Source organism: Eubalaena glacialis, chromosome 3, assembly GCF_028564815.1.
Source record: "Eubalaena glacialis isolate mEubGla1 chromosome 3, mEubGla1.1.hap2.+ XY, whole genome shotgun sequence".
In the NCBI taxonomy this organism is placed as follows: Eukaryota; Metazoa; Chordata; class Mammalia; order Artiodactyla; family Balaenidae; genus Eubalaena; species Eubalaena glacialis.
In genome coordinates, this window is record NC_083718.1 from 77664947 (window position 1) to 77678453 (window position 13507).

The 13507-nt window shown below is 49.8% G+C and overlaps 1 long non-coding RNA gene across 1 annotated transcript; it reads right to left on the reverse strand.

Annotated features, from left to right (window-relative positions):
• Positions 1-400: 400 nt before the first annotated feature.
• Positions 401-3063, reverse strand: LOC133086746 (uncharacterized). The gene is made up of 4 exons (XR_009700345.1): positions 2897-3063; positions 2563-2751; positions 1851-1942; positions 401-1190 (listed from the first exon to the last, which is right to left on the reverse strand). It is a non-coding gene; the product is annotated as an uncharacterized LOC133086746 (long non-coding RNA).
• Positions 3064-13507: the final 10444 nt, after the last annotated feature.

The following is a 13507-nucleotide window of genomic DNA, read 5'->3' on the forward strand; positions in this document are numbered from 1 at the left end:
CAAGTTGGATTCCTTCCATCTATTGTTCTGCTTCATTCCCTCTTATTAGATTCTCACTCCCCTAGATTGGTTTCTTTTCCTCTGGTGACTCCAGTGCAGCTGTTTCTTCAGCGTCCACCTCTGATGGTAGCTGCACCCCTGTCCACCAGAGAGGAGCTGGAGGGGTGGGCGCTGGAGGTGCCACGGCCTGGGCTCGCTCTCTCCTGCTTCCCTCATCAGGCTTCCCCAGGCCCAGCCTCCATCAGCGCTCCCAGCAGTGAGGTTCATTTCCACCACAGTCATGGTGCAGGATCTGTCATTTCTGTCCTCATTTCTAAAATGCATTTTATGTCCTGACATGGACAAGAAAAGAGCTCCTGGGGACCCAGCATCACCTGCAGGGCAATCCCAGGCTGGCCTGGCCCCAGGACATACTTCTTTGATCCCAGACAGCCTCAGGAGCCTGGGAGTAATGATGAGTAATCAGATAGGGAGCCCTGAGGAGATCCCCAGAACAGCCTGCCTTTGCCTGGATCCACCTGGATCCCCAGAACCCATTCCCCTCCCCCTAGACTAGGTAACGATGCTCACAGCATAGCTGAATAATGGGTCTTTCTTCCTTGGCTGCTCTTTCTAGCATCACTAAGTATTGGTTTAGATTTCCCTCCCTGGCATACACAGAACATGTTCTTGGAGGTCAAGATGTTCCTAGGCCAGAGTTTTCACCTACTTGACAGAGGCTCCATGGAGTTCAGTGGGACAAGATGGGTGGGAGGGCAAAGGTAGCCAAGGGAGAAAGAAGGCAGATCCACAGAGAAAGATGCCTGCTTCTTTGAACATTAGAGGGATGGAAGGGAGTCCAGAGCCTTGATGAATGCAGATGACAGGAGCTCCAGAGCCACACTGAGAGGAGGAGACTGAAGCCATTGTTACTTGTAAGGGAGCTGGATGGTGGCCTAGAGCCATTCTTCTGGGCCTTGAGTCACCCTATAACTATCCTCAGCCTGGGAGAGTAGAGTGCTGGGTTTCTCCTCTTCCTGGGCATTAGTGAGGACTCCTGAGGAAGAGGCCTAGGCAGGTGTTGCTCTGAAGATGTTTCTGGGGGACCCAATGGCCCTGACTTTTCCCTGTCCATTAAGTTTTGGCCCAGAGACACACTTGGAGATGAAAGAGACATAGACAAGACTCACCAGTTTTCCCAACACAGGGAACTGCAAGAGAACAAAGTGATAGAATTCGATTAAGTAGCAGAAAAAACTTTCTGACAAGGAGGAGGACTGTCACCTTATAAATGGGTGCTAACATCCATTCAACCAGTCAACCACGCAGCCCCCTAAGCACATAACTATCTAAGCCACCCAACTGCTCAGTCACCCAGCCACCCAACACCCAGCCACCCAACTATCTAACCACCTAAACACCCAGTCACCCAGACATCCAGCCACCCAGCCACTCAGCCACTCAACTTGTACGGTGGACCTGCTGCCTAGAATCCTTTACCCTATCTCAGTTCAAATGCCACCTCCTTAAACAGGTCTTGCTGGGGGCCCCCAGTCAAAAGAATTCTCCTCCATCACTTTCGCAATACCCTATTGTATTATCATCAGAGCACTTATAACCATTTGAAATTATCTTATCATTAAATTGCCTACTTGTTATCACCTGTCTCCCTCTGTCTAGAATGTAAGCCCCATGGGAGCAGGTACTCTGCCTGTCTTGTTCACTGCCGTGTTACCTATGCCTAGTGCCTGTGCCTGGATCATGGTCTGTGTTTAATAAGCATATACTGAATAGATGCATGAATGCTTTCCTTTGTGCCCACTCATGCGGGGCAGGGAACAAAAATAGAAAACATAGGACTAGATTCTTACACTAATGTGCTGAGGGTCCAATTTTCACCTACAGAAGAACTCAGACAGCAAAGGCAGGACCTGATTCCTGTGGTCCATCTGTCCATAGAGCTCTGGGGAATAGAGCATGGGAGTGATCAGAGGAAGGAGGTGAGGTTTCCCTGGAGGAGTAATCATTAAAAGGTCGTGGGACACGGACGGGCAGCTCGGACGGATGAGAGAACTACCAGCAGGCCAGCGCATCACACACCGTGTTGCACTTTGTATGCATTGAACTAATGCTTCTAGATGAACCAATGTTTGAGGAGAATAGGTGGCCAGGAAAGAGAGGCCAGACCACAAAATGATGACAGATGAAGTGAGGCAGGTGTGATCAGTCCAAGGGATGTAGGACCCTAAACTGAGGGGCACAGTTGGATATAAAGCAGTGGAGCGTATTCTGGGCTTTGGGGCAAGGGGTGAAATGATGAATGGTGTAGGGCTGAGTACAGTCAGTCCAGCCGGTCCCCAGGCATTTACCTGTGCCCTTCATTGTTGGGTGCTGTGCAGAGCCCTGAGAAATGCAAGAATGGCCTTGGGGGGGGGGTGAAGACCCCCCTCAGCAGACGTTTGGCATGTTCATTCACAGGCTGTCGTCCTTGCTGTCCACATGACCTGGGACACATTCTCTACCTACTCAGGTCAGGGTCAGCTCACCTGCAGGTTCTCAGTGTGTGCAGAATCTCTTTCTTACCGTCCCTCCATCCCTCCATCTTCCCCCGGCCTCCATGTCTAAACACAGCTTCTTCTATGAGCTTGGTGTAGTGGAGAGCATGCAGGCTTTGGAACCAGATGACCTGGACTAGACTCATGAATCCATCTCTTTCTGTGTGACCTTGGACAAGTTGTTTAAAGTTCAAGAGCCTCCAGTTCCTGGTTCTGTCTGTATAACAGAAATGATAATAGTCATTTTTCCCTTACAGAGTAGTTACATAGATTGTATCAACCCTCTGCCTGGGAAGGTGGTTACTACGTTAACTGAAAGCAGAAAGAAGGCCTGACCTCAGAGTGACTAAGTAAGACCTTACTGGATAGTGATGCCTCCCCTTCCTTTCTCTTCTCTGCTGGAAAACGATTTTGCAGCTACAAAGCGATGAACAGCCAGGGTTGAGGGGACTGCCGCCTATAACAAGAGAGAAGGCATCCAGGGAGCATAGGCACTTCAAATGAGCTCGTGTCCCCAGATCCTGATGACTTGCTGTCCAGGGCACTGCAAGACCTTGGGGTTGTGACTGCAGGACCACTGTGTATAATCAAGACAGCCGCCAACTGGGGACAGAGTGGGCGACACCTGCCTACAGCAGTTCCTATAAAGAGGACCCGAGGGCCTCAGTGAGCTGCAGGCTGAAGATGCGGTGACAGTGTGATGAGATAGCTGAGAGTTATTGTCACGCTAAGTTGCACAACAGAGTCCCGAACGATGCAGGGAGCAGCCCCTCTGAACTCGGCACTCAGGCCACTATGGGAGGGACGATAAAGCCCAGCTCCTGGCCCACTGACAAAGCCCATCAAGATCAAGCAGACTAGGACAATGAACAGAGTCTAGAAACCATTTCCTATTAGAGGGATTGGGAGACATTTATCTGAGAAAGATGCGAGAGAGTACATAGGGATACACAGTGGCCTTCAAATACTTGATGGGCTAAGCTTAAAAGAAGGGAGAGACTTGTTACTTCATAGGGCAGAAGTGGAACTAATTCACGGAAGTTAGATCAGAGAGGCAGGTTTCAGTTCAACATGAGAAACTATGTCACGGTCGAGTTCTACCATATTGGAACACGCTGCTTTGCCAAGCTGTGGCTGCCATGCAGCTGGGAGGGTCGTGTGTCACTGATGCTGTGTTTGCACATGGGGGGTGGGTTCCAGTATTGAGAGTGAAACTGGCTAATGCCCAGCTCAGAGGAAGATCAAGGTTCATCTCCTAAACTTTAAATACATCTTTAGTGTACAGCCATGTACCAGCATGTTCAATATCAGGGCTTCTAGCCTCTTGAATCCCTGATAGCCAATACTAATAATAGGCACCATTTATTGTGTGACCATGTCCTGCCAGGCACTTTAAATGAATTTTACTGTCTAGTTTTACCTGATTAGAATCCAACTATACCCAGACTAGAGGTAGTGAGGTAGAATGGAGAAAGCACGGGGTTTGACATCATATGAACTTGGGTTTGCATTGTTAGCAGGGTAATTTTGCTCTTGTTAGCAGCGTAATTCTAGGCAAGTTTCTTAAACGTTTTTGAACCTCAGTTTCCTCAACTGTTTAATAGGGATAAAAAACCCCTGCCCTATAACGTCCTGAAGGTTAGATGAGACAATGTATGTACTACAAAGTAGGTATTTAGTGTTTTTTTTTTTTTTCTCTGTCTCTCTGGCCACATCTGAGAGGAAATAGCAGCTCTACCTTTATGGTAACTCCGTTCCTACACATTTAGCTGTGGGGTCTGAATCTTAGGCTGGCTTTCTGGGGTCCTGAGCATCAGGTGTGACTCAGTCCTGCCTGGGTTCCCCATACGCTGTCCACTAGTCAGCCAGTCACTGACTCTCCCTCCCTCTTCCTTTGCTCTCTCCCATCCAGATCCTGGGGTACACGCTGGGAAGCTCTTAGACTTTATCTAGTCAAGTCCAAGGGCTGTTCCTTTCACAAGGAAGTGATTGGCCCTTGGCAACCTCTCCTCTGGAGTGTATCCAGGCAGGAGGCCATCCTGTCCCTGCACTAACGTGAGCACTGACCTTCTCACTTGTCCAAACGGCCATTCATAGAACACACAGGGCAACACAGTGATGTTGGGGAAGGAAGAGCCCTGAGTGGAACAGGTATTTTCTTCCCAGGGGATAGACACCCACAAACTCTGTCTAGGAAGCGAGTGTATTTAGGAATGGTTTTGCTTTTCTGGTTCAATGAAAACAAACAAACTTCTGGGACCAAGTTTAAAACAAAAAGTAAGTCAACTCAGAAACCGTAAAGTACTATGTGCCCAGACTTGTTCCTTTTAAGTGTAGCAGGGGACAGTAGCTGAGCCTGAGCCGAGCCTGGGCTGAGCCTGAGCCGAGCCTGGGCCGAGCCTGGGCCGAGCCTGAGCCGAGCCTGAGCCGAGCCTGAGCCGAGCCTGAGCCGAGCCTGGGCTGAGCCTGAGCCGAGCCTGGGCCGAGCCTGAGCCGAGCCTGAGCCGAGCCTGGGCCGAGCCTGAGCCGAGCCTGGGCTGAGCCTGAGCCGAGCCTGAGCCGAGCCTGAGCCGAGCCTGGGCTGAGCCTGAGCCGAGCCTGGGCTGAGCCTGAGCCGAGCCTGAGCCGAGCCTGGGCTGAGCCTGAGCCGAGCCTGGGCCGAGCCTGAGCCGAGCCTGAGCCGAGCCTGAGCCGAGCCTGAGCCGAGCCTGGGCTGAGCCTGAGCCGAGCCTGGGCTGAGCCTGAGCCGAGCCTGAGCCGAGCCTGGGCCGAGCCTGAGCCGAGCCTGAGCCGAGCCTGGGCCGAGCCTGAGCCGAGCCTGGGCTGAGCCTGAGCCGAGCCTGAGCCGAGCCTGGGCTGAGCCTGAGCCGAGCCTGAGCCGAGCCTGGCTGAGCCTGAGCTGAGCCTGAGCTGAGCCTGAGCCGAGCCTGAGCCGAGCCTGGGCTGAGCCTGAGCCGAGCCTGGGCTGAGCCTGAGCCGAGCCTGAGCCGAGCCTGGGCTGAGCCTGAGCCGAGCCTGAGCCGAGCCTGGGCCGAGCCTGAGCCGAGCCTGGGCTGAGCCTGAGCCGAGCCTGAGCCGAGCCTGGGCTGAGCCTGAGCCGAGCCTGAGCCGAGCCTGGCTGAGCCTGAGCTGAGCCTGAGCTGAGCCTGAGCTGAGCCTGAGCTGAACCTGGGCTGAGCCTGAGCCGAGCCTGGGCTGAGCCTGAGCCGAGCCTGAGCCGAGCCTGGGCCGAGCCTGAGCTGAGCCTGGCTGAGCCTGAGCTGAGCCTGAGCTGAGCCTGAGCTGAGCCTGAGCTGAACCTGGGCTGAGCCTGAGCTGAGCCTGGCTGAGCCTGAGCCGAGCCTGAGCCGAGCCTGGGCCGAGCCTGAGCCGAGCCTGGGCTGAGCCTGAGCCGAGCCTGAGCCGAGCCTGGGCCGAGCCTGAGCCGAGCCTGAGCTGAGCCTGAGCTGAGCCTGGGCCGAGCCTGAGCCGAGCCTGAGCCGAGCCTGAGCTGAGCCTGAGCCGAGCCTGAGCTGAGCCTGAGCTGAGCCTGGGCTGAGCCTGAGCTGAGCCTGAGCTGAGCCTGAGCTGAACCTGGGCTGAGCCTGAGCTGAGCCTGGGCTGAGCCTGAGCTGAGCCTGAGCTGAACCTGGGGGAGCCTGAGCTGAGCCTGAGCTGAGCCTGGGCTGAGCCTGGGGGAGCAGAGTAACCCACCCCACAACAATCCTCTGCCTGGAGACCAGTCCCTGCAGTCACTGGCAGGGGTGACTGGCCCCGGGGTGCTCAGAGCAAGGAGAGAGGTACAGATTCAGAAGAATGGATTTGAACCTTCATATCGGTCCCCATGGACCAGTCAGACCCAAATCAGAACACCCCCGCCACCTTCCACAATAGAGAGAGGATGTAGGCAGAAGAGGAATGGTCAGTTTGAAGGGGGCTTTGGACACTTAGAGCATAAACCTCTTGACCAGGTGTGAAGCCCAGTCATTGTTGACTGGTTCTAAGAAAAAGCTGAGGCTTCATAGAAACATATCTCCTTGTAAAACCCCATGTTTTGCTCCTGTGGCTGACAGAAATGCACGGAACTGCTTTTTTCCCATTTCCCCGATCTCTTCTCTTACATTCTGGCAGCCTCCTTCCCTTCTATAATATCGTTTTCCTTTCAAGATAGCCCTGATGGATATTTTAACCCGATTTCACAGGGTAAAAGTGTCATTGGGTCTCAGCATGTGATTTTCTGCCTCCCTAAGTTAGCTCTGATACATCGAAGGGTTGCCCTTCCAAGGACCCAGGAAAATGGGATAGGAAACACCGGGACTCCCCTACGTCTCCATGCCCATCACCCTCATCCCAATCACTCTCAAGCATGCCCATGTGCACGCACTTGTCTCAAGCTCCAGCCATAAACCCACTTGAACTAGGAAAGGTGAAATAAGGAACTTTGAGTCTTAGGAACGACTTACAGTCTTTGGTGCCCAGAAGAGGATGCTGGCGCTTGGTGACTTACCAAAGAGTAGCGCAACTGTCCAGAGCAGCATGGGGCCTGGCCTGGCGTGGAGGAGGGAACCTGGGGCAGACTGAAGGCAGGGGTGAGACTGGGAGGGACAGCATCTAGGCCACAGGCACAGGGGTGGGTGGGTGACCCCCTCTGACATGGGTGGTGTTAGTGCTTGATAATCTAAATACGGGAAGTGGGGAAGAAACTTTAAAAGCTCAAATTGGTATTTCTTCTTTGGTAGAAGGAGTGTTACACGAATGAATTTTCTTGACCGTAAAGCATAAAGGAGTCAGGTAAGCCACTAGCAAGCACTTTTGGATGCTCTCTCTGTGGTTTGAAAAAGCTCATGCTAGGAACTAGGGTGGGACAGGGCTATGGAAAGACCCAGAGACTGCCAGAATTTGCTTGGCCTCAGCGTCACTTAGTCTGGAAGGTAGCACAGCTCTAGAAACACTAAGATCATCCACTCCCCACCCTGAGTGACCTCTAGTTCTCCAAGGTACCCTCTTCTTCAAGGAGAAATGTGTCTGGACACTGCAATGAGGCAGAGAAGTGGAATCCTGAAAAGAGTCCACAGGACTGTCAACTCAGGGATTGATGAGGTTGGGGTAGAATGGGGCTGGAGGTTCTGAATCTGAGGCTTTAAGACTGTCAGGTTATTATTTTGAGAAGAACCATTCATTAAAAAGACACCATTAGGAGAGTGAACAGGCAAGCCACAGGGTGGCAAGGTATTTTCAATACATATGGCTGACAAAGGACTCGTATCCAGAATATAAGAATTTCTACAAGTCAATTAGAAAAAGACCACCCACTAGAAAAATGGGCAATATTTTGGATAGGTACTTTACAAAAGCAGATATCCAAGTGCCCAATAAACACATGATAAGGAACTTCACTTCATAAATCACCATGGAAATGCAAACTTAAACTGCAATGAGATACCACCACAGCCCCCATAAGAATGGCCAAAACTATAGACAACCAAGTGCTGGTGAGAATGTAAAGCAACTAGAACTCGCATACACTTCCACAGGGAATATAAATTGGTACAACCACTTTGGAGAACTGTGTGGCAGAATCTACTAAAACTGAACATACAGATGCCTGATGACCGAGCATTTTCACTCCTATGTATATGCACATGTGTGGGCACCAAAAGACAGGTGCAAGAATGTTCACAGCAGCATCACTTGTAACAGATTAAAAACTGGAAACTACTGGTCTCTCAACAGAGAAGGAGGCCATCTCCCTCACCAGCACATCCTCTGAGGACTGAACATGTGAGTTTAAGGTGAAGCATGGAGAGGTGGGTAACATACCAGGAAGCACTTTCTGACAGTAAGGTTGTTCCTGGAAGTCTTTGGGTGAGAAGTTTCATATACTGTAATCTGGAATTTGCTGTGCTTACTGCTGAAAGCAGGAACGGACAGGGTGAATTTTCTAAGTTTTCTTGCCCGAGATTCTCTGATTCAGTGGAAATGGGAAACCAATCTGGCACTGCCAGGCAATTCTTTTGAGACTCAGCTGATTGGGAGAGAGGTAAAAGGAGTGAGGAAGTAAAGTAGGAATCGAATATCTTGTTGGCTCAGCTCAAGATGTTAACATTTATACATTTTCATCTATTGTTCTCTTTCCAACAGACCGCCTGACTCGAGTTGTCTTTAACTTTGTTCAGCTGCAGGTCTAGAGGGTAACGTGGGCTACAGCTAAGGTAGGAGACGGGGCAACCACAAACGGTCTAGCTTGCAAGCACTCGAGGTGCTTTGCAGGCAGAACCCTTGAAGCCTCGGCCCCTGGCTGCTTCCACTTTCACTGGGTTCCGGCAGCTTGAGTGCGTGAAGCCTCCCCCACTTCTCGCTCTACCCCTGCAGAGTAAGATGTGGTTGCACCTTCAGAGGTGTTAGTGAAGTTGGCTCTCTGAGCTGAACTGGCTGCACATCGTTTCTTGGGGACGAAGGTCACCCGAGGGAAGTAGGGCTGCTCCCAGGTTAGGATTCTTCCCAGACCCAGGCTCACCTTGAATCAAGACTGGGATGGGCTGGCGGGATTAAAACCCATAATACTAATACTTTAAAGGAAATAAGGGGCTAAAAGGAGGTGGGGAGGGTAACAGAGGGAGGGTTCTCAGCCAGAAGGGGCTTGAAGCCCACGGGCCCCCATTCCTCAGGGTGAGCTGGCAGGGGAGCAGTGGTAAGGGACAATGGCTTCTGGGGAATGGGAAGATTCAGCCCCACCCCTAGGAGGTAAGAGGGAAGGGCGGGGTAGATAGCAGGGGTTAGGGGCAGCTCTGGGCGTGGAGACAGCATGGTGGGCCCCAGAGCCACCCACCTGAGCTTAAATCCTTGCTCTGGGTACTAATCTGCTGAGAGCTTGGTGAAGTTTCTAACCTCTCTGTACCGCAAAATCCTTAGTTCTAAAGTGGACAAACGATTACTCCTGCGTCATAGGGGTGTTAGGAAGTTTAAAGGAGATAAAACCTTGAGAGACACTTAGACAGTGCTGTCTAGAACTTTCTGCGATGGTGGTGATGGTCTCTGGGCTGTCCAGTTCAGTAGTTACTAGCCACGTGTAGCTACTTGTGGTTGGCTAGTGAGACTGAGGAACTGAAATTTTGTCTTTAATTTTACTTAATTGAAATTTAAATAGCTAGTAAATCAACTATACTCCAATATAAAATAAAAATTAAATTAAAAAATAAAAATCAATTTAAATAGCTACATGTGGCTAGTGGATGCCTTGTTGAATATTGCAAGCTTAGCATAATGACTGGCAAGTGGGAAGTGCTTGCTGATTGGCTACTGTTGTAAGGAAAAGAGTGCGGAAGCCTTGAGCTACCAGAGCCTTCCTCTCAACCTTAGTTTGTACTGGAAAGGCCCAAAGAGGTGAAGTAAATTGTGTAAAGGTACTCAGCCATGAAGCCTGCTGGGACTGGAGGCCCAAGGAAAGACTTGACATCATTTCTCTGAGTTAGGTTCGAAAGAGAGAACTGAGGAAATTTATCAAAAGCCTAGAATTTAGGACAGGAGCTGTACAGACCAGGAGTCCAGTGAAGATGGAGCCAGACTGGGAATGAAGCTCTGGGCCTGGCTGCACTATGAGGCATCTGATCAACCTCTTTCCCTCTCCCTCCTAGAGACCTGGAGAGAACTTGGAAGGGCCAATGGGAAAGTTTGTGTCAGGTCTGCAGTGATCCCCTGTGGCTACATGGACAATTGCCCTAACGAGAGCATCTTTATTAATACCGAAAGGTCATTCTCTGTCCGCCTACCCACTTATCCATCAAGCTTTATTTTTTATTTTCTAGCTCTTGCTCAATGCCCAGTCCATCTGTGCCCCTGGGAGCTTAGGAGGAGACAGGCATACACTCAGTATAGTCTTTGTGCTTTTTAAACCATTTTTTGTCATGCCTCCATTATCCTATTTCATCACATTGTATTGTATTTGTTTTATTGTCTTTCTCTAATTCCAGTTTGTGATCTCCCCAAAGCCAAGAGCCAAGTCTAATTTATCTTTGTGTCTCCAGGCCTAGCATAGTAAGAGCTTCAAGGTATGGCAAAGTATAATTGTTCTGGAGTCAAAGAGTTGGGGTCTAATTCTGGTTCTGCTGCCTACTAAGTGGAGGATGGGGGGTGGGAGGGGTGGCTTAATCTCAGATTTTAAATCTCTAACAAGGTAGTAATGACCTTGATTTCTAGTATTGTGGAGAGGATTACACTTTTGGGCACACAATATCTTGTACACTCATCCTTCCACCTGAAATTGGGGTCTACACTTATATCTTCTTAGGAGCCTTGTACCACCAATGCTACGTGAACTTTTCTCTCCCATGAGTACGGTCACACCATCTCAACTGGATCTTTCTGAAAGATGCTCAAGTCTCTTTTGTCTTCAAACCAAACCAAACCAAACCAAGCCAAACCATTCCAGCAACCCTTCTCTTGACGCCACACTCACCATAAGCCCCATTTACAGTCACTCTACTTCAAAGAGTAGAATATGGCGGTGCTTCCCAGTTGGTGTTCTGAGACTCACTAGTGTATCTCAAATGGTTACAGGTGTTATAAGATATTGATCTTCTCAGCCCTCAGGGCAGCTGGGTGGGGCCACACTTCCAGGGGGGAGCAGCCTTGCTCAATTACCCAAAGTTCCATTTAAATATAATTTTCTAGGGCTTTCCTGGTGGCGCAGTGGTTAAGAATATGCCTGCCAATGCAGGGGACACGGGTTCAAGCCCTGGTCCGGGAAGATCCCACATGCTGCGGAGCAACTAAGCCTGTGCACCACAACTACTGAGCTTGCGTGCCACAACTACTGAGCCCGCGTGCCACAACTACTGAAGCCCGCATGCCTAGAGCCTGTGCTCCGCAACAAGAGAAGCCACTGCAATGAGAAGCCCATGCACCACAACGAAGAGTAGCCCCCGCTCGCTGCAACTAGAGAAAGCCCTCGCGCAGCAATGAAGACCCAACGCAGCCAAAAATAAATAAATAAAATAAATTAAAAAAAAAATATATATATAATTTTCTATATGTGCCACAAAGTGAAAGGGTTTGGGAAGCGTCGGCGTGCATTCTGCCATCCCCCGGTCTCCATTTGCTCCCCTCTCAATCACCCCGCAACCCGCTCCAATTTGGCTTCTGCCTCCTTCACGTCTCCAGCATATCCAGTGGGTGGGGTTTTGTCCACACTCTGTTTGATTTCATGCCCACATTGTTACTGCTGATTACTCCCTCCTTCCCTAAACACTGGGACACCAGGAAACCTCTCCTGGTTTTCCTCCCCACTCTCAGCAGGCTCTGCTCCTTCCTCCAGGGTCTTTGAAGAAGTTCTTCCGACCTCGGGCCCTTTTCTCTGTTCACTTTACAGTCTCTCACTCAATAGTCTCATCTGTGCCCGTGGTTTAAATGATCACTTCTAACACAGACTCCCATATTTGTCATTCTAATGCAGGTCATAACCTTGCATTTAAGATATGAAACTGCAGGGGGAGGGATACATTGGAAGATTGGGATGGACATATACACAATACTATATATAAAATAGATAACCGATAAGGACCTACTGTATAGCACAGGGAACTGTACTCAATACTCTGTAATGGCCTATGTGGGAAAAGAAGCTAAAAAGAGGGGATATATGTATACGTATAATTGATTCACTTTGCTGTACGCCTGAAACTAACACAACATTGTAAATCAACTGTACTCCAATAAATTTTTTTTTTAAAAGATATGAAACTGCTTACCAGAGAGCTCTGCGTGGAGGTCTCAGAGGCTTCATAAGCTCAACTGTCGAGACTGAACCCAGGCCCCTGCCTTCGAACCTGGTCCTCTTCTGGTGTTTCCTGTGTTAGCTGGCAGCACCACTCACCACCCCGCTGTGCAAGTCAAAAGCCTGGGTGTCACGACTCTGATTTGCCCCAAACTTTCCCATACTATGACCCTTTTGGATAACTGGTATCGTGCATGTGTGCATGCTTTGTATTTCTGTTGTTTATCATTTCCCCACTGCCAGTCTGCCTGAATCCCGGTCGTGTCTTAGATTTCAGTTTACATAACCATTCCTATGGAAGCTCTTTCCTGACCACCCCCATTCCCCAGCCCAGGCTGGCTGAGGGGCACATACATCTGTCTCAGCATTTAGCACACCCATCCGGCATTGTAATCGCCTCTTGTGTGCATTCCCTCCACAGGACTGCAAGCTCTCAGAGGGCATGGGGCAAGTTCGTCTTGTTCTTTGCTGTGCATTCAGTGCCTGGTTCAACAGACATGTGTGGGATGGAGACTGAGATACAGCAGAGGCTCCCCTATTACTGGTCCTGCTTTTGCCCAGTAACAGCCAGCTGGAGGGCTGCTGAATTGTCACCTGATCTGCCCTTCTTCAGGTCCTCTCAACCCCGCTTCCATTCTCTTATTCATAAATAAGTGGGTCTTAGGGTGGGATTGCCCTACCTAAGGTGCTTGGTTGTCTCTGAGTTAGCCTAGTATCCAAATAATTCAGTACCTCTATTCCTTCCTTCCTGGCAATGGGAGATCGTCAGTTTCTTTGGGGGGGGGCTTCCATTTAATCTATGTTTCTTTGAATCACAGCTGCACCCCATCTGTATTTCCTTACTTTTGATTGTATACATACCCATTACATTCCTCCTTGCATATATTTTCCTAAGTAGCATGTTAAAGTTTTTTTCAGTTGTGGTTCAGATAGGGCAGCCTAGAAGCCTGTGGTTACCAAAAGCAGTCTTAGAATTAGGGAATGGCTCCATAGAAGCGGCTGAAAATGGATGGAGGCACATTCTTCCCTGGAGATTGAGGAAGAAAAGCATATATAATTAAAGCAATAAATTGGGTTTTTGAGGTTGTCTGTTTACCATTGTCAAATATAATCTATTTCATGCATTTATCCAGAATGCATAAAATAGGTCAGATTTCATTTTCTTCAGTTTGCTTATTTTCTCCTCCAGTTCCCTGCATAGACACAGAACTCAGATGGAAAT